The sequence below is a fragment of the Anolis carolinensis genome, chromosome 3 (assembly GCF_035594765.1).
Source record: "Anolis carolinensis isolate JA03-04 chromosome 3, rAnoCar3.1.pri, whole genome shotgun sequence".
Lineage (NCBI taxonomy): Eukaryota > Metazoa > Chordata > Lepidosauria > Squamata > Dactyloidae > Anolis > Anolis carolinensis.
This window is the reverse complement of record NC_085843.1, coordinates 246,647,258-246,667,734: the sequence shown is the minus strand read 5'-3', so window position 1 is coordinate 246,667,734 and position 20,477 is coordinate 246,647,258. Positions and strand designations below refer to the sequence as shown.

The following is a 20,477-nucleotide window of genomic DNA, read 5'->3' as shown; positions in this document are numbered from 1 at the left end:
TCCTTCTATTTTCCCCAGCACCATTCTCTTCTCTAAGCTTTCCTGTCTTCTCATTATGATGCCAGGTCCCAATTCATTTTGTTATCAATAGTTCTACTCAGGTCTTTAAAACTCAGTTCCAGATTATCTACCTGTAATGTGGTCTTCTTTTCCTACTGCCTTCTACTTAAGCACTGTTGCCTTTTCTAATGATTCATGTCTTCTCATGGATAGATCCATACTTAGTATAACAGTCTCAGTTTAGTCACCTTGGCCTCTGAGAAGAGTTCGTGCCTTATTTATTTTAGGATCCATTTAATTGTCTTTTGAACAACATATGTAAGTCTTAGTGCTTGTTTTATATGCATTCAATTATTTCTCTGTTTATTCTGCTCTAATGAACATATTTATTCAGATTTTGGTTTGCTTTGGCATAGTATATTATTATCAAATGAATGAGTTAAAACCAGGAATCTTGCATGTGTTTTACAAGCCTTTTCTCTGACAGCTGGATAAAAACTGTTCACTTTTATTACCCCATGGGTAATAAAATGCACAAGTAAAATGCTCTAACTTGACAATTCTCTCAGAGCTTGGCACTAAATATATTACATTAATTCTTTTAGTCCTTGGACAAGAAATCATTAGGTGTGGGCTATTACTTGCATTATCATTACATTACTGGATCATTATGAAAAATAAAAGTTCTAATCAGTATGGACATTTATAAAGTGCACTGGAGTGAAACCACCAACTTGGAATGCTTCAAACATTAATACAAGATAAAATGAATAATAGTTCTTGAACCAAGCAAGGTTAAAATAAGGATTCATTACAACAATAGGAATGATTGCTGGTGGCTCATAAATAGCATAATGAAATCCAATGAACCTCCAAAATGGAAGCTACAAAGTCATTTGATTGGGGCGGGGGATCTGGATTTTAGCAACTGCTGTTCCTCCAAGAATAAAGCATAGAAAGATTACACAATCGTACCATTTGCATTTAATTCAAGATCTGACATTATTACAAAATGTACTTTTTTAGGATTAACTCTAAGAAGTTCCATTGCCCTAGATGCATATTATTGTATTTAATTGCTGGCAGCATCCCACCTCTAAAATTAGTCAGATTGGCCAATAATGTGATCAACTTTTTTCCCTCCTATGGATTTATTTTGTTAATGCAATGTTTTCTCCTTGTGGTCTGCAAAGGGTTTTGGAAGGGGGAAAGGGAGAAATAAAGGGAGAGGAGGGAAGGGATAGGGAAGGGTTGGAAATAAAAAAGGGTTATTTAGTGTGTTGTCGAAGGATTATTTAGCTTTCATTCTTCTTCTCTGCCGGTGTACTGTATATTGTAACTGCTAAAATAAAGTGCAAACTGCATTGTAAGTGGCCTGTGGTTTGCTCTCCTTCACACATATCTTACAATGTTTGACTGTTTGTTCAGTCAGAGTGTGCAAATGAGGATAAAACGAGCTGTGAGTATTTGAAAAAACATATCTATATTTCATAGCATGCTATAGAACATTCCATAACTTTGTATAATTACATATCATTTATCTCAAATGATGTCATATCTTTATATATAAAGTACACATACATTTATATCAGATAATAATGTATTACATGTCATGAGTTACTTTTAATTTTGTGGACAGAATAGGGCAATATATGAAAATGAGAGAAAGAACAACTACCAGTAACCTGATATCTTCTTCAGAGGCCCATGTTATCATTAGTAGTCTACTTTGGCTTATTGACTCTAGTAACCACAGTATGTACATAGTTTAAAAATTAGAAATGTTTTAACATTCTTAAAAGTATTCAAAACTATTCAAGGATATGTGAGAAATATCCATATGGTTTTATAGGTTAAGTATCCCCTGCATTTAGATTTACTTGTTTGTTTGTTTGTTTGTTTGTTTGTTTATCACGTCATAAGTGAACTGAGGGTACAGTTGTAATGTATTTAAAAACACAAAGTTAAAAACTTGGCATTATACTAAATGTCCTTTGGCCAGGAGCTGGCCACTTGGAGTGACATGAGAGAAGCCTCCCGGGTGTCCCCTGGGCAACGTCTTTGTAGACTGATGATTCTCCCACAACCAGAAGCAACTTACAGCATGCAACCAAACAGGCTTTCCTTGTTAAAACACAGAAATAGTTTGTTTAAAAACTACGTCTTCCATTCTTCTTAAAGCTTAGAAACAGAAGGTGGTATAAGAGCCCATTATATCTCTTAGCCCTCTTATATCTGACCTTGGGCAACCAAAAGGTAAACCTGTCATGTGGTTTTCTTGACAACACTTGTTCAGGGGAATATTTGCTGATGCAGTTTGGTGTTGTGGTTTGAATGTTGGATTAAGACTCTGGAGACCAGGGTTCAAATTCCTGCTCACCTTGAGCAGGCCACATCTTTTTGTTCCCAAAGGCAAAACTCAGAAAAAAAATGTTTTCAATAAAATATTTGTTCAATCAGCAATCCAAGTCCTTAAGACTCTAGCAACACTTTCTCAATAATTGTCCTGGATTTATATGTCCCCTCACTACTAATTTACTTTTCAATAAAAAATCCATTTAAGAAAAGAAGTGCAGGAGATATGAATTCAGAATAATTTAGAAAATGAATGCTGTGTATAACATAGACATAAATTGGGCAGCTAGCCTTCATTTATTCTGCAAAAGCCATGTCATTCATGTTTCTTTCACTACAATTTCTTTTCTCCACAATATAGCTTTGTTCATTCTTACAAGTAATTTAAAATGCAGAAGAGGTAAATTATTTTCTTTCTTATCACTAGAGAAAGTTTATTGTTAAAAATAAATTACAGAAGGTCCTAATACCCACTGCCCAATTACATTACAATGTCTAAATATTTCAAATGGGTTTTTTTTAAAAAAAAAATCATGGGACAAGCAAGCCATTAAATTAAAGAACATTTTCTTTTTACTTAAAAGTGACCATTTCTTCAGAAACATCTATGATAGCAGAACTTTATGCATGAAAGAAAAAAAGGGAAGGAAAGCATATTTTAAAACTAAATTGAAAATTATTTCTTTAAACAAATTGTTAAAACAGTTTATGTCAAATTTACGAAGTAACATCTTTTATGTATTAGACTTCGTAGAATGACGAGCATTCCGGCCTGGGTGTAGTGACTGCAGAGACTGAAAAATCATTTTGGGAGGCAAACATTTGTAGAGCTCTAATCTGGAATTACTACTCAGGTACATCCACACTGTAGAATTAATGCAGTTTGACACCACTTTAACTGCTATGGCTCACTGCTATGTAGCCCTAAACTACATGAAAAACATTAGTCTAAACCAGGGGTCCTCAAACTTTTTAAGCCGAGGGCCGATCCACAATCCTTCAGACTGTTGAGGGGCCGGATTATCATTTGAAAAAAAATACAAACAAATTCCGATGCACACTGCATATGTCTTATTTGTAGTTCAAAAACAACAACAACAACAACAACAACAACAACAACGAAAGAACAATGCAATATTTAAAAATAAAAACAATTTTAACCAACATACATTTATCAGGATTTCAATGGGAAGTGTACTCCTGCTTCTGGCCAATGAGATAGTCAAGTTAATTAGGGTTGTTGTTGTTGTTGTTGTTGTTGTTGTTGTGTGCCTTCAAGTCATTTCAGACTTTGGGTGAGCCTAAAATTTATTTATTATTTATTTACTGCATTTATTTAATACATTTGTATCACACCCTTCTCACCCCAAAGGGGACTCAGAGTGGCTTACAAATTATATGTACATACAATATATTATATTATTAGCATAGCACAATATTAGCATTATATATTACTATATTAAACTATACCACTATACTGTAATATTATTAGTAATATTATATGTAATGTAGAATATATTATTAAGATTATTATATGGTATTATTATTAGTGTTGTATTGTATTACATTATAATATTATTATCAATATTATATGTATATACAATATATTATATTATAAAACTGAGGGCGGGGGCCAGGTAAATGACCTCGGAGGGCCGCATCCGGCCCCCGGGCCTTAGTTTGGGGACCCCTGGTCTAAACAAACTTGAGTAATAGTCCTCAGCTGAATAAAAATTGCACCTCTAAGTAAAAGTCTCTGATTTTCTTACATAAACATATTGAGACACGAAGTAATATGAAATAGGTACATGGATCAATGTAAGCATTTATAAGTGAAATGAACAACACCAAGTGCAGATATTATTTTTAAAATATTCACCTATTATTTATTTTTAAAGCTCATTTTTCCTATACTCCCACTCATTAAGAAATTAGCTACAATTTGCAGTTGGCATTCAAATATTTTCCCACACTGTGGCTACTTTGCAATATACCACAAAAGGATTTCTTTGTACCTTTGGTTGGACTGGATGGACCTTGTGGTCTCTCCCAACTCTATAATTCTACTTCAAATGAAAGCAATTAAACAAACAAAAATAAATTATTTAGGCCACCCTGAGAGTTGTTAAAAAATTATTCTCATTCCTGGCATATTTAACAACACATATTTAAATCCCAAAAGAAAGAATCATTTCAGTTTATATGCACAATGGCCTCTTACCAATACCTATGATTAAACATTTTCTACAATGGCCCAAGTCACAGTGAGGTGAGGGGAGACTTTTGAAGGCCCACACAAAGGAGGCCAGATGGGGTTTGGGGGGAGAGTGACTGTCAGATTGTAGCCTCCCCCCCCCCCTACACACACACACACACACACACAAGGGGCGGAGAAATCTATAAATAGGAACCAGCCTCACAGTCTTCCTTTTTCAGTGTGTGTAGGAATTTTTCTTCCCACGTTTAATTGGGGGGGGGGGTCTACCCCATACTGTTTCTGTTGAAAGTGGAAATAGGCTGGATGTGGTTTTAAATAGGTTGTCACTGGCATGTGAAAAGTTTAAATTAGATGTGAAAGGCACCACAACATCCCTTTTGTGGGTGAAGTGTGAGCTTCTGGAATTGTCTCTTTGGAGTCTGGGAAAAGGCCCCCCTTGCAGCTAGAATGGGGGATTCTCACTCTTGTAAAACTCTGTAGTTTGAGAAAGAGTTCCTCCAGGATGGCTTTCCTGCTAAGACTGGCTGCAGCAAGCAACCAAAACAGTTTGGATGACCCTCAGGCTTGAGGTGGGTGCTGGCCCACGGTGGTCTGTGGAGGTATTCAAAGAAGTGACACCTGTTCCTTGACTATGCTCATCTGGTGGATTTAACCCCCTTTCCCCTCTACAGGTTGCAGAATTTCCACAAATAAATAAATAGGTCAGTAATGGTCCCTTTACACCATATGTTTGTTGTCTGGCCTCTGGCTTCAAATAGAGATTCAAATGTAGAATAGGTGAAAAACAGTTGTCTAGTTTTAATGAATCAAGGAAAATTGTGCCGTATGGAAGTTCGAATTAATCTGTCTTCCATAAACTTTATAAAACTGAATGCTGTGTGACACAATTATTGAACAGTTCTGAAAAAAATGTATACTAAGAGATTTGTAGCCTTGAACTAAAGCTTCAGTGAATTAGTTTTCTATGGCAGTAACTGAACAAAGTAGCACATAAGCATCTGCAGAAATACAAACTGATTTTAAAGGGTCTTCTGACCTGCTAATCCAAACCAAGTCTCAAATCCTTGTGGAAATAAGAAGAAGCATACTAAGCTTCAACACAGACCATTCTTCTATTCGATCAAGTGGGCGAGTGGGAATCATCAGTCCATGTTTTGCTTCTTTAATTGAACTTTTTAATTAAAAATAAGGAGTGCCCCTCCTGGTGTGTGGACACTTACAACCAGAATGAAAAGGGTCTGAATAAATCTTCTTATCTTTGCTTAGCACAAGGCCTGTGACTTCTCTTTATCCTAGTGACATCCCAAGAGTACTAGAGAGAAGATTTATCAATCATTCTGTGACTTACATGAAGGTCACAAAAAATTGGCAAGCTGTTGTTCTCTCTTCCAGAGTAAAATGATCCAGCTTCAATCCATGCATCTCCTCTCATGTTCCAAGTATGCAGCTACTCCAGTTCCATAATTAAGCTTTGTGCTCCTTTTTTAAAAAAAAGAATGCTTGGAAGTTTGTTGAAGAAGCAGCTTGAAATAGAACAGAAATCATAGTTCCAGTTCAAACTTAGCCATCTATTTCCATCTGGGTTCAGCTGTGGTTTGGGAACTGAAACAGATATAGTCACCTTTGTAGATGGGTATGGGGAAGGGATAAGGGGAAAAGGGGAAAGCCACAGAATGTTTCTAAGAAAATGTAACATTTTATGCAATCATAGAATACTCAACATGTTTTGGTACAGAGGTTCCTCAGGGACATATGAATGGAATATATTTCTGAGAAATGAAGAAAATGTTTTATTTATGTGCCCCAAAAGAAGACTTTAACTAAAACACTTCGGGTATTTTATTGTTTAATGAAATCTGAATTTGCATGTGACTTCTTCTCTTTATTTTAACCGCTAGAACTCACTGCATCATTGATATTATTCAATAAAGGATTTTGCTCTGCTTTTCTTTAGCTATTTGCTGACAGATATCTCTTCCCTCTACTTAATTTGGTTAGGCTTCAGCTAATGAGACGCTAATGGGGCAGAGGTAGATGAACTTTCAAGTACTCAGACTCAAGCACATGAAAAGTAAGCCCCCAAAGTTTGAAAATGGAACAAATTGCATAGAAATGGAACAGACTAATTGCTTAAGTGTTGTAAAGGTGTGTTCTTCCTATCTTCCCCCAGAAAGCAGCCTAGAGACAACTGTGAAATATATACTGAATTTTTAAACAGTATTGACTGGCAATTCAACATACACTGCATCATGGCAGCCAATGCAGGCAGTTACAAAGATGGGTAAATAACAACACCTAGGCAATTCCTATCCAGAAAAGGTTATAGATGTAGGTGAACTAGGAGAAGAGAACTAGCAGAAGGCACTCATATAGTTAGAGGCAACAATTTGACTTTTCAGTAAGATCTCAATTAGAAAGTCTACAGGTCTAAGGAAAAGGCAACCCTGGCTATAGCCGAACACAACTTTTCTGTATGAATAAAAGGTTATGTGGATTGAGTCAATTTTTTCTCATGAAATCCATTATGTATTTCCATTGATTCATATGACTTGAATGTAAATAAGAAATAGAACTAAGTACTGTTGACTTACAGCATCTCAGAAACACTCACTGAGGAACTTCATGTAATTTTCATCTGCCCCAGTAGAGGATGCTGGAAGTAACTTGCAACTCAACAGTATCTGGGGAGCCGCACATTTAACAATGTAGACAAGACAGAGACTTGTCAGACAATGGGCTTTCTCAGGGCAAAGGAACTTCCTATGTTTGTCATTTAGCCCTTTTGTGTAAGAACAGGCATATTGGAATTCAACCCTATCCAGAAAGATATCAACACTAAGAAATTCAAGAAAATTGGCAAGAACCACCATAAGAAATGCCAACTACATGATTAGTAATTGTATGATTGGCTCTTTATAAGTTTAAACTGCAAGAAAGAGGGGCCAAATTGCATTAATTCTACTGTGTAAATGCACCCATAGTCATCCACATTGGCATGATCAGATTTGCAAGAACACTGTTTTGCACAAAGAGTCTCTCTTGAACACTGCAAATATAATCTACAAAGTGGAGTGGTAATGGTAGAAATAAAACACTATGATACTCTTCAAAATAATCAACTGCTATACATAGCTCCATCCAAAATACTACAAACAATCTTCACAGCATTTTTTCCAGATCACTTAGATTTCATCCAACAGAAAGTACTCTGATTATACTGAAACATGAATAAGAGGTACTTTAGAGTACTCTGAATTGCTTGACAAAATGTGGGTTGTTACTTGTTATAGTCCCATAAGGGACACACAGAGAATGTTAGCTAATTGCTTGTACTTTCAGCAGTATCTAATGTTAGAACTAAACAGAGTTAAAAGAGAGCTCCCAATGAAATGTATTTATTAACTCTTTGAGGATTTTTTAAAAATATACAGATCCACCATGTATCTCTCTAGATATTACCCTCACTATTTTTCATAAGACAAGGGAGAGACAGCAGGATGTTGTTGTCCATGCTAAAAGTGTTAACTAACACTACTGAAAGGTTGTTTTCACATCCTCATGCTCTTAGCTGTCAAATAAATCAATTTGGCTGCACGACAGCATATGGTAAATGATACCAAGTACTACAAATCCTATGGACAAGAAACGGTAATTGCACACAATCATTCACTGTCCTTTAGTGACACAACAGCTTTGGGTTTGCACCTGTCTTCTCTATGACTTAAGAGAAGCAAAAAACAGACTGGACTGCCACAACATACATATGAAAAACGTTATTAACATTTAGACTAATACATATGTCTAAACCAATCGTTCCAGGGTTTTTGGTTTCTACAATAAGGCTCATTTCACCTGGTTTCATGAATTCCCTGAAACCTACAAACAATCTGTAGTTATTTGTAATTTTTTCTAAAGTACATTGATTTTTAAAGTATACATATTTGCACATGCACATTGTATATTTTGCCTGTTTATAAAAGTGTGCACACATGTTGTTATGCACCATTTCTTTATTAATTCCCTAGCAATGCTGCTACTTGAAATCTGAATATCCTCTACCTTTCCCCAGATTCAATGTGAGTAGAGGTAAAAGAAAGGGGTGTGGGTAAAAGAAACAAGTCAATTTGATGAAGTCTTGAGAAACAAAAGCAGTTCTCAACACCTGTGTATTTGTCATTTCAATCAGGATTTACACACTTATAACAATCCACCCTCTTTATTTGATCAAGAAAACATCAGTCTGGGGGTTCTAGAGGTATTGAGGGCCAGAAAAAAACATCCTTGGGCTACATTAGCCTTACTTTATCTACTACAGATTTAGGGCAACATTCCTCAATATGACTCCCTGCAAAAGCTCTTCTGCAAATAAAAGCCCATCCATGCCACCCAGGAATCCCAGTGTTTTGTGATAATGCAGGTAATAATTCAATATTAGAAGCACCATATCTGAAAAGCTTTTATAATTTCCCCTCCCTCCAAAACCAGGAAGTCCTGTAAGAATATAAAAGTGTCACTGCTGTTAACACTTCAAATAGGGTTGAGAGTACTTCAAAAAGATGCCCAAATAGGACTTTCACTTTAGAAAATTGTAGAGAGGAATGCACAAGTGGAACAATCTACATGAAGATTCAATCTGTTGAGAGGAAAATTTGAATGAATCATATGGACTGCATGAATCTATGATGATTCTCATTACAATAACCCATACATTGTAACTGTTTTAGAATTACAGAATCATAGAATTGGAAGGTGCCTCACAGGCCATCAAGTATAAACCCTGCTCAGTACAGGATCTCCAACTAAAGCATCTTTACAAGGTAGCTGTCCAGCCTCTTTTTGAAGCTGTGTCAAGGAGAGCCCCAATTCTCTCCAGGCAATTGGTTCCACAGCTAATCCAGTCTTATTGTCAAGATAGTCCTTCTAATGTTCAGTCTACCCTCTGATCACTTAAATCCATTAAATGTGGTTCTATCCTCTTAGGCAGCAGAAAGCAGACCTGTCTACTCTTCTCTGTGACAGTCCTTGATGTAAAGAATGTAATTGTGTCACCCATCAACCTACAAAATGATCTACATTGGTCTAATAGAGCATTTTATCACCATAAATCATCAAGGGTATTAATTATTTTTGTTACTAAATAGTAGCTACTCTCTACAACTTACGGAGTAACTTTTGTTCCATTTTATTTTTCAAGAAGTTAAACCTTTGTTCTGCTATGATCTCTTTATTAAATTGTATTCCTGCAGGTGACATTCTCTGCTTACAATTTACTAGCACAAGGTAATAAGCACCATCAGAATTCAGTACTTTCTTTAACAGCCTCTTCTGTATTCTTTACCGCACCAATGAGATGGATATCACTTTTGGGATGAAACATAATCACGGCAGTTTCCCTGCTTTAGGCCACATCCAGCTGTATAATGAACTCAGTTTCCATCACCACTAAAATTTACCAACAAGCTGGTGTTGGACTTCTTGACAGCCCTTTCCATTAGCCCTCTAGGCAAAATCTGTGGTGGAATCTGTATTGATTGGCAAAGTTCAGAAACTCAGGGCAATCCAGGAAACAATATGTCTTCTCACTGTGTACAAAAGTAAACATCATAGGAAATAATTGGGGCTGCTGGATTTTTTTAAGATCATATTTCCCTCAAAAGAGATCATTACTGGAGAGACTAAGTTGTCATTAAGTAATTATTTGCTATACACAAATGCAGATCCATAACAATTGAGATTATGAAAAGTCCATTAGTTAATTCCTTAGAGTGGATGTTGAGCAACCCTTATCCTCAATACTGATTTCTGTACCCTGATTTTTTGACAGACTGTACAGATTTAGGCTGCTCTTTTTTCCTAAACAAGTACCTCTTACCCAACATTCTTGGAAACAGAAGTGTTACGTATTTAAGGGTTGTTGCCTTTTTCAGATTTTGGAATACTTGCATATACCTAATGAGATATCTTGCGGGTGGGTCCCAGGTCCACCCAACATTCATTTATGTGTCATAACTTGTAAGTTCTTTATTCATCTATATTCATCTTAACAGGAATTAATATTTTCATTACATTTGCAAAATGTCTAGGTAGTACCACTTGCAGTTCAAAGACGTTTTACAGTTTGTATTCTATTTTGAAGTCAAATCACTTCTGCAAACTGAGATGTATGTCTAATAATACTATAAATAAACTAATTTGTTGATGGCATTGTTCGAAAAAGTAGGGCTTCTCTGATCATGGTCTATACTGCCATAAAGTAATCCTGGTAACGGTTGCATTTCACAAATATTTTAAAGAATTTATTTGCTAGGAGCCTCACAAAGCCAATCAGGGTGAATTTAAACTAAATCTATCTGGCAAGAAGACAATATTTCAGAAGATAGATTAACACAATGTACTGAGGACAACAGCATCATAAATGCAAGGGAAATTGGGGCAGTCACACTTAAAATGATGAAAAAAGAACAAGAAAGCAGATGTCCCTAGTATTGAGCATCGGAAATACATAATATGTATTTCAGAAAGATGGTAAAGATCTGGCTGTGGGACGAAGCCTTTGGGGCAGTGCAATGAGACAATGAGGCAATAATAGGAAACCTACTCCATTGACCAGAGCCAGCATGGTGTCTTGAGTTGGTTTAAACAGCTGATTTTAAAGTAGATATAACTGATTTTAATGTTTGTGTATATTTATAATTATTTATGTCCTGGCATGGAATACTTGCTGTATATATGTTGTGATCCGCCCTGACTCCCTTTCGGGGTGTGAAGAGTGAACTATAAATGTTTTAAAATGAATAAATATATTTGAATTTTAAGACCCTTAAGAACTCTTAAGGCTGAAATCTTGTGTGATTAGATTAATGCTTGGAAACTAATAAGTGTGGTTTATAGCATTTTAAAAGGAATTGTCCAAACAGAAATGGAGGAGGAGCATTATTTGGGAACTGGGTGGAAATGCTTATATATCAGAAGACAGAATCAGGACTAAAAATTATTTTAGCAGTTTGGAAAATGTGGCTAAAAATAAGATATAATGAATATGTAAGATATGAGATTTAGGCATTAGAAATGAAATGTAGAAATATAGCCGTGGCAGAATTTGGAATTTTAGGTTAGAAAAGTAATTTGATAATATTGTGCATTAGAGCGTTGATGTGAGTTTTCCAGGAACATGGCCAGCCATACAGCCCGAAAAATTCACATCAACCTAGAGATTCAGGCCATGAAAGCCTTTGACAATAATATTGTGTATAAGAAATTGGAAAAGTAATTAATTACAGTATTACCAGCACCAACAAATTCGTGGATAGGCAATTGAGTTAACATATAACAGTATGGAGGTTGAGAAAAGTGATCCCACATTTTCTTACTGGCAGTGTCCAATATTCTTTTGGTTGTTTTAAACGTATGTTTCATAAAACTATAACCCCCCTCCTTTATGGATTATAAAGATCAACATAAGTGCATTGGTTGGTGTTGGAGGAAGTTGCTAATGCATTGGACCTCTTCTTCACTACTGGGATTTTTTTCTTTGCCCAACAGAGGAAAGAGTGGTTATATGCCTGGTCTCTTACAAACCCTTCTTTTATATACCTTCAACTGTTCCCCAATCTCAGCTCTTCAATTGCTTCACAGCTCTTTTTCAGCTGGGTTTCCAGAAACATCTTGATATCATTAATCAAAGCAACAATGATGAACCAAGTTAAATACTCTTCCTAGCAACACAGCCATGTAATGAACTTTGTCCAGTTGTAATCTTTCTTGTCCCTAGGCCTTCCTACATTAATGAATCTGCTAGAGGAAAATTCATTCATTTCAATGAATACTAAAATTCTAGCATGAATTAATTTAAGCATTGAAGTAAGTTCTGTGAATTACAGCACACCACTATAAAGATCCAACAAAATAACACATTATTTCAGAAGTTATTATAAACTTTTAGATAGTTATACATGTGCAAGGGAAGTATGGATCTTAGTGGACCCAAATAAAGTTACTGTAAAAAAAATTGTTATTTTGGCTGCATAAAAGGAAATATAGTGCCCGGCACAAGGGAAGCAATAATGTCAGGAAATCCCTCCCCCCTTCCTGTGAAATATTAGATATTAGTAAAGATTTAATTTACTAACAATATCTCCACTACCCCATCTTCCCTTTTTCTTTCTTACCAGAAATTTACACCTTTCCCTTGTATGTGTGTGGAAAAAATGGAACTATTGAATATATCTATATATATAAAAGCAGGGATCACCAAACTTTTTAAACAGGGGGCCAATTCACGGTCCCTCAGACCGTTGGAGGGCCGAACTATAGTGTTTTTTTTTAACTATGAACAAATTCAGCAGCGGCGGGAAAGGAGTGCGCAGGGCGAGCGAGGAGGCGGGGAAGGCAAGTGCCTTTCTCTCCTCGCTTGCCCCGTGCACTCCTTCCTCGGCGGCAGCGGCAGGAAAGGAGCGCGCAGGGCGAGCGAGGAGGCGGGGAAGGCCAGTGCCTTTCTCTCCTTGCTCGCCCCGTGCACGCCTTCCTCGGCAGCAGTGGCAGGAAAGGAGCGCGCGGGGCGAGCGAGGAGAGAAAGGCACTCGCCTTCCCTGCCTCCTCGTTCGCCCTGCACGCTCCTTCCTCAGCGGCAGTGGCAGCAGAAAAGGTGCACGCGGGGCGAGGGAGAAGGGAAAGGCCTTTTCTTCTTTCTCCTTGCCACACGCACCTTTCTTGGCGGAGGAGGAAGGAGCTACTGCCCCACGGGCCGGATAAATAGCTCCGGCGGGCCGCATGTGGCCGTAGTTTGGGGACCCCTGTATAAAAGGGTAATGACATTTTGGCCTAGGACAAAACAACAAAACTACACATCCCAGAAACACTAAACTTGGCAGCACAACCCCTCATCCATGCCTCTACGTTCATACAACAAAAAGCTCCAGCTACTCCAGAAAATGGCCACGCTTTGAGACTGCAAGGCTATTCACTGCTATTCCACCTGGCCAACAAAGGATTCCCATAAGCCACAGCAACGCGTGGCTGGGCAAAGCTTATATATATATACACACACACACACACACACACACACACACATACATACACACACACCAAACAAAACAAATCTGCTTTGATCAGATATTTTGGAGAGTACTGTGTCCAGTTCTGGGTAACAGAATATTAGAAATGTATTAACGATTCTAAAATGTTGAATGGACATTTATGAAGTAGAAAAAACTCTTCAACAGTGATATGGATTATTTCAGAAAGAAATGAAATCTGCTGTGTAGGAGGTAGATGACTATTTCTCATGGATGCTTTAGTCATGGATTCATGTACTAGAGAAGATGATCCCTACAGCTTTATGAGTATATGGGTATGGTTCTATGTCCTTTCCATGTAAGGAAGAGGCTTCATAACCTCAAATGTAAATATGAGAAATACTATCTCCTGAACAGAAAATTCTATCTCCTATGTAGAAAATGTATACATTTGGCATAGAATAAGTTCTGAACTGTGAACTAAGTAGCTTTGAAGATCTTCTAAGAGCAGAAAGAAAATATCTAAAATTAGTTGTTGCTCCCTCTCTTCAGGAAAAGAATTAGTGAAGAATTCTATTCTTAGGTTTGGCCCTGGAAATATAATATGGGGTTTCTTTCTACTGTGGAATTAATTAATACAGTTTGACATCACTTTAAAGTCTATGGAATCATGGGATTTATAGTTTAGCGCAGCATCAATGCTATTTGCCAAGAAGGCTTGTAAAACTACACCTTCCATGATTCCATAGCACTGAGCCATAATAGAAAAAGTAATGTAAACCTGCATTGCTTCTATAGTGCAGAAGAGATGCACCCTAAGTGCCATGGTCTCATTCTTATGGTTTAGCAGCATTTACCAGCAATCCCAGACAACTGGCATTAAATGGCAAGCAATCACAATGAAAAGAATCACTTGTTCCAGAAATACCGAGATTTTTCATGTCAAGGACAGAACGCCACAAGATAAGATATAACAAAGTTTATTGGAGTAACAGAACCAAAAATGCCCGTAAAAGACAAGGGCTAGGCAAACATTGGCCTTAAAAGTAAAAAGACACAAGGAAAACGTTCAAAAGATAAACCGGATTAAACCGGAGTTTAATCCGGGTTAAACCAAAAAAGCTTACTTCAGCCTGGGACTTAAACAAACAAAGCTGGTGAACAAAAGGTTCAAAGAAATGCAAATAATTGGCAGCAGATACTTCTCTGCTGCCAAAAGCTATGTTTGAGTAACTAAGAGGTTACTCCTCCACGCAGCAAGCAATTTCCAGATACAAACGCAGCAGACAAGGGCAGAAGCGGTCAGCGAAGTTCCAATCCGGTCCGAAGGTCGTAAGGCAGGTATAGACGTTTGTAGTTCACCAGTTCCAAAGATAATCACAGGAAGGAGAGTCCGAGGCCGTAGTCAGTCAGTCAGTCAGTCAGCCAGTCCAGAGTAAACAGATGGCGTTCATCAAGAAGACGACGGAGGTCCAAGCTATTAAGATTAAGCACAGGTTGCACAACAAAAGCCCACACAATTCCTCCCGCCGTCTATGCCCAGTGTCCTTGGTAACTTACGTAGTCAGCAAACGAATCACACCCGTCTTCAGGAACTTCCCACACAGAGCCCAAGCGTTCGTCCAGATTACCTTGCCCAACGCAATTAGCCATTGCTTCCAAACCCCATTTTATGCCAGTTTACAGCTCCTCATCGCTATCAGCTGTTCCCCTAATTCCGGGCGTCTCCTCATCACTTTCCTCATCAGAACTGAAACACCTTTGACTACGCCCCACAGCATCCCCAGCTGTGGATCCCGTTCCATCCCTCCAGCTTGTCCACGGGTCTAATCCTGAAGGTCCCCAATCGCCTTCCATACTATCATTGCCAGTGGCACCCAAATCCTCCCTCACACGAGTCCATTCCATGTCATCCTCCTCTGAGCTAACCATCTCTTCCTCCATTCTCTCAGTAAAACCCTCAAAGGAGTCCTCGTCAGATGGTTCTGCAAATAAGTCCCGCAGCCGCTTCCTTTCTCGCTCCTCGAGAGTATCTGACTCCCGAGGAGTCTTACGACCACGTCTCCCAGTATCGGAGCCACAAGGCTCAACCATAACATTTCATCTTTCTGTAATGATCTCTTTAAGGATTTTTGCTTGGCAGTTACTTTTATGCACATAATAAAAATACAGATATGCTGAACCACCAAATTTTTAAACAGCAGCGAAGTCTACAGACCACTGGAATAGAATGCAAAGTCTATCATTCATGACTGGTATCCATGAAGAGATATATTGCTATTTCCTTTATCATACTTTGAAAAGCGGTGTTTCAGTCCCTCATGTAAATGCATTTTGATCCTCATTTATCATGCAGCAGCAATGCCCTCTTCTGCTAAACTAAACCACCTAATATTCAGTGAACATCCGCATTCTCTGCAGAATTCTGAACAACTGTTTAACCAGAGCTTCACATACTGAGAGATTAGATAGCATGGTGGATAAAATATTTATCTTTGATGCTATGATGATAACACGTTTCTTATATTAGCATGACATTATCAGTCAGTTATACTAATAAAGGTTGTTTTGTTAATTTCCTCCAACCTACCTCTCAGTTTAGACAAAAAATGGAAGATTCATGGAGGTGGGGGTGATGCAGAGCTGAGATAATGCAAATAAACCACCTTTGTTAGTTTAAAGCTATTGAATTGTTAGATTTGTAAATAGAATGTTTATTTATGAAGACAAAAACTGAACATCCACTGATTTTTAAGTGAGAAGGCAAATACCTTTTACATTTTTATTGTCAACAGCCTAGTATTAAAATAATCATATATCAGTATATCTTTTTAATGCCCTCCATTACCGCTAAATGTGAAGTCACTTTTGTTTTTAGTTTCTGAAAAACCTATTTATATTCTCACATAATGTATGAACCTGTTACTCCAGCATCTAGACTAGAATTACTATGGACTTTTGTATAGAGAATATAGGGGTTTTATTGGGGGGGGGGGGGGGCAAACAAATAGGAAGGTCCAAAAGGAAAATTTGATCCTATATACACATAACTGGGAGACCTCTTACACACAGTAGCTTGTGCTCAAAATTGTAATCTCATACATAATTACTTGGGAATGTTCAAAGAGATAGGAACTTTAGGGTATGTATATGGCCAAAACTTGGATTTGGACCACAAGTCACTCCTGGATGTCCAAACAATGTCCAAGGACCTTTGGTCCTTGGTAAAATGAATTTTGGTGAAATTCTGGTGCAGCACTGCATTTGAGTGTGGAAACTAAACCATCTCTAATCTGACTGATTTTACTGCCCAAATGAGTGGTGTTGCTATCTCCTTTTCTGTGTACTTTGCAGTGTAGGGAAACAGGGACAGATCAAGCCATATCGCTCTTCCATCACTGCACCAGGAGGCCACAGAGCTCCAGCTGACATCACCATTCCTTTCCCCTGGTCACGCCAAAATGGCCAAGAGCTCCCTCAGAGCTCTAAAGCTGTCTAGCAGTGATGACAGGATCAGAATGTTGGGCCCAACAGATTAGCACAAGAGTTCAGGTTAGTAAGTTTCTTCTTTATTTTTTTAAAGTATATAGAAAAACATCTTAGTCGCGCCCATCACAATTCAATAGTTTCACCCTGCCTGTAAATTGTAGGATTACATTTTAAAAGAATGCACATTTGAACAAAAGAAAATATGACAAATTTCTCACTTTGGTAATAGCCTCTTTTACAATAGTGTTAAACTATTGCTCATGGACTCCCTGCTTTTCTAAAAATCTGTTGGCAATTTAAATCCTATTAGGCGATTAAAAAAAAAGCACATCTCTACCAGAATAGCAGGATAAAACTGCTATTTTTTGTGCAAATTCATGCAATTTACTACAATAAGATACTGACAAAAATAGATGGACTTGAAGAGCTATTATGAAGTGTTATTATTCAAGCATTTTATTTGAAAGGATCCCCTCCTCTCCCCATTTAAAGGATCCGCAGAATATGCATTTGTACAAATATTAGGGTGAAGTAGACTTAACTGTTTTTCCAAACATTTTGAAGATAGTTATCAATTGATATTCAACACTAAAAGAGATAATATGACACTTGCTGAGTTACTTCATTATGGATTTCTCTAGACTCAGCAGAGACAGAACCTGGCAATAAATTGTGCTGTTCACATCCTACTGTTCACAGGTAGGGGTTAGGAGAGCAACATTTACACAGCAGACAAGATACATGAGCTGTCATCTCCTAATCAGGATAGGTGCATCATGCTCATTAAGAGATCAACATCAAGGTCCAACTCAAGCAAGCATTGCGAGACTACATCTCCAGGATATTTCCAAACTCGACCAGTTGCTTCCATATGCCCAGATGTTACAGCATATTCGATAATACATACAAGTAGTATTTTAAAAATGATAATGTGTAAAGGGGGAAAGTACTTAAATAAATGTTGGTCTTTACAAATAAGCTACAAAGTAACATTTAAAATGTTTACACTTACACTCAGGATATAAGTCAGTGATGTACCTCTGCTGGACATTGCTCCTTCTCTCAGAATTAATGATCCCTTCTTCCTCCTGTAATCATGGCACCCTGCCACACCTCACACCCCAAACCCAGAACTCTTTTTGATGTCGGGGAGAGATTAGCCAAATACATTACAATTCCTGTATCTATGACAACATGTCCATAAATGTTGTGTGGACACATGAAACCATGGATAAATATGAACTCTACTGAAATAAAGGATTTTCCATCAAAGTATAAAATCAAGTCATGTTGGAGGACCTAGAACATGTTTGGAGAGGATATACATAATTTTGTCATGTGTGGATAAATGAAAGTATAGATACTGGTCCCACAGATAATATAGGTCATACTATAACAACTATTTAGTACACTTCTGATTGAAAATGATTTAGCGGGCTCTACTATATAGGAGTTCTGATGGTTTCATTTTACCAGATAAGCATCCCTAGCACTTAGGCTTTTTTAAAAAAAAAAAAAAAAGACTTTATTGTTGCCATTTTGAAATTTATAATGGTAATATCAACTATCTGGTGCCACAGGTGCTTTAGAAATACAACACTGGCTCAGATTTTTGAGATACAGAACATATGCCATATACTACTCTTCATCTAATTGAGCTTAAAAAATCATGATAACCATATTTAAGAAACTAGAGCTGATGCGGTCAATTCAATGCAATTTTCTGAATCAGTGCCCCAAATAACCCCAGGAACAGGATTAAGGATTGACACTTTTTGTTGTTATTGGGCTGTGTAATTAAAAGTTTTGACTGATGTGCTAAAGCATGAATATGGAAAGTACACTTCATGTTCTGATTTCAGACCCTGAAGGGTACTTACAAATAGTAGTGTATGGAATATGGTACAGCGAGGAACAGAAAAATGACAGAAACCAGGAGACATTCTTTACATAAACACAAAATGCCCAGATCAGTTAAGCTCTTCTCTTAAATCCCAGCAAATGATTTTTTAAAAATGTTTAAAAAGGAAATACAGATTTTATGAATAAACATGTGTAACAACACAGTACAAAGAATGCTTGCTGACATCACAATCCAAAAATGCTGATGATAAAGAACTGTGAGTCCTGAGTATAAAAATACAACAAAGTATGATTAGAAGGACCTGTTGTATAAACAGGTTAGAATCATAATTTTCATCTTCCAGTTTGGACTGAATAAAATCTACAAACAAACACAACAGTGGATTTTTTTCTCCTTTTCATACCAATGAGATATTCTGTCAGTAATTCCCTTACCTTATTAGTATGCTATGTCAACTGTTTCTTCTAAATGGTGTTTTACAAGGAGATTTGGATAGATTACGACACTACAATAAAATCACTAAAAATTCTATTAAGGGTAAAAATAGGATTTGGATACTCGCAGTCAGAAGCAAATTAGGCATTTTTTTAGGATTAAAGCTCAGCTTGACATGAGTCGATAGCGTTAAATAATAATAATCTTACAACATACATAGTTTTCTACCTAAAAATTCAAAACATAGGGGTTATTGGAAATACACCAGGAATTGTTCAAAAGTATTACTACTGAATATTTCTTATTTCTTGAATAGCAAACTAATTTACTCTGTGCTACTTATACAAACAATATTTATACTGGAATCTAGTTTGGTTCCCCATGAAAGGAAGGGAGATATATGGCATCTTTTTTATTGTATTAAACACCTGCATTTGTTTCTAAAAGTTGGAAAAACTGTATACTTAGAAGCAATTCAGAGTACTGTATTTCAAATTCTGACTATTCACTCGGAATGATTTTTTGTTTAAACTGCTCATTTTCTTTCTTCCTATCACGTTTCACTTTCACAGATCAATGCAAAATGTACAAGAGCCCAATCATCAATTGGAGGGTTTTCACATGTATTTCAAAACCCATCACGTTCAGAAAACATATCATGTAATTTATATTTGTGTCCCATACTTTCTACCATGGTTTCCAAAACATTTTGATTTTGATACTCTTGTTTAACATAATAACACATCCTGAAAGTAACAATCCAGCCTGAACTAATTGTATGAAGTATGGTGATGACTGCCCAATTTACTCAAATCCAATGTTCTCCTTTTTTGGCTAAATGACCTTCCCAAAATTAGGGTGTACAATTAGATTTGTGTAATATGGTCATTTTAGTGCTGAGCCAAAGCAAAAGGGGAAGCTTCTTCAGAAGCACCTGAAGCTCCTATTTGGGGGACATCACCTCTAATTTAATTGCCATGGCTCAATGCTATGCAATCCTGGGATTTGCAGTTCGGTGAGACATCAGCATTCTTTGACAGAGAAGGCACAAGGCCTTGCAAAACTTGCTTTTCCATTGCTAAAAGCTTTGGTGTCCTAACAT

The 20,477-nt window shown here is 37.1% G+C and overlaps 1 protein-coding gene across 2 annotated transcripts in view; it reads right to left on the bottom strand.

The window, feature by feature from the left end:
• clstn2 (calsyntenin 2) overlaps nucleotides 1-20,477 on the bottom strand; it is a 416,881-nt gene that overhangs the window by 291,428 nt on the left and 104,976 nt on the right. The gene's annotated exons all lie outside the window — the stretch shown is intronic.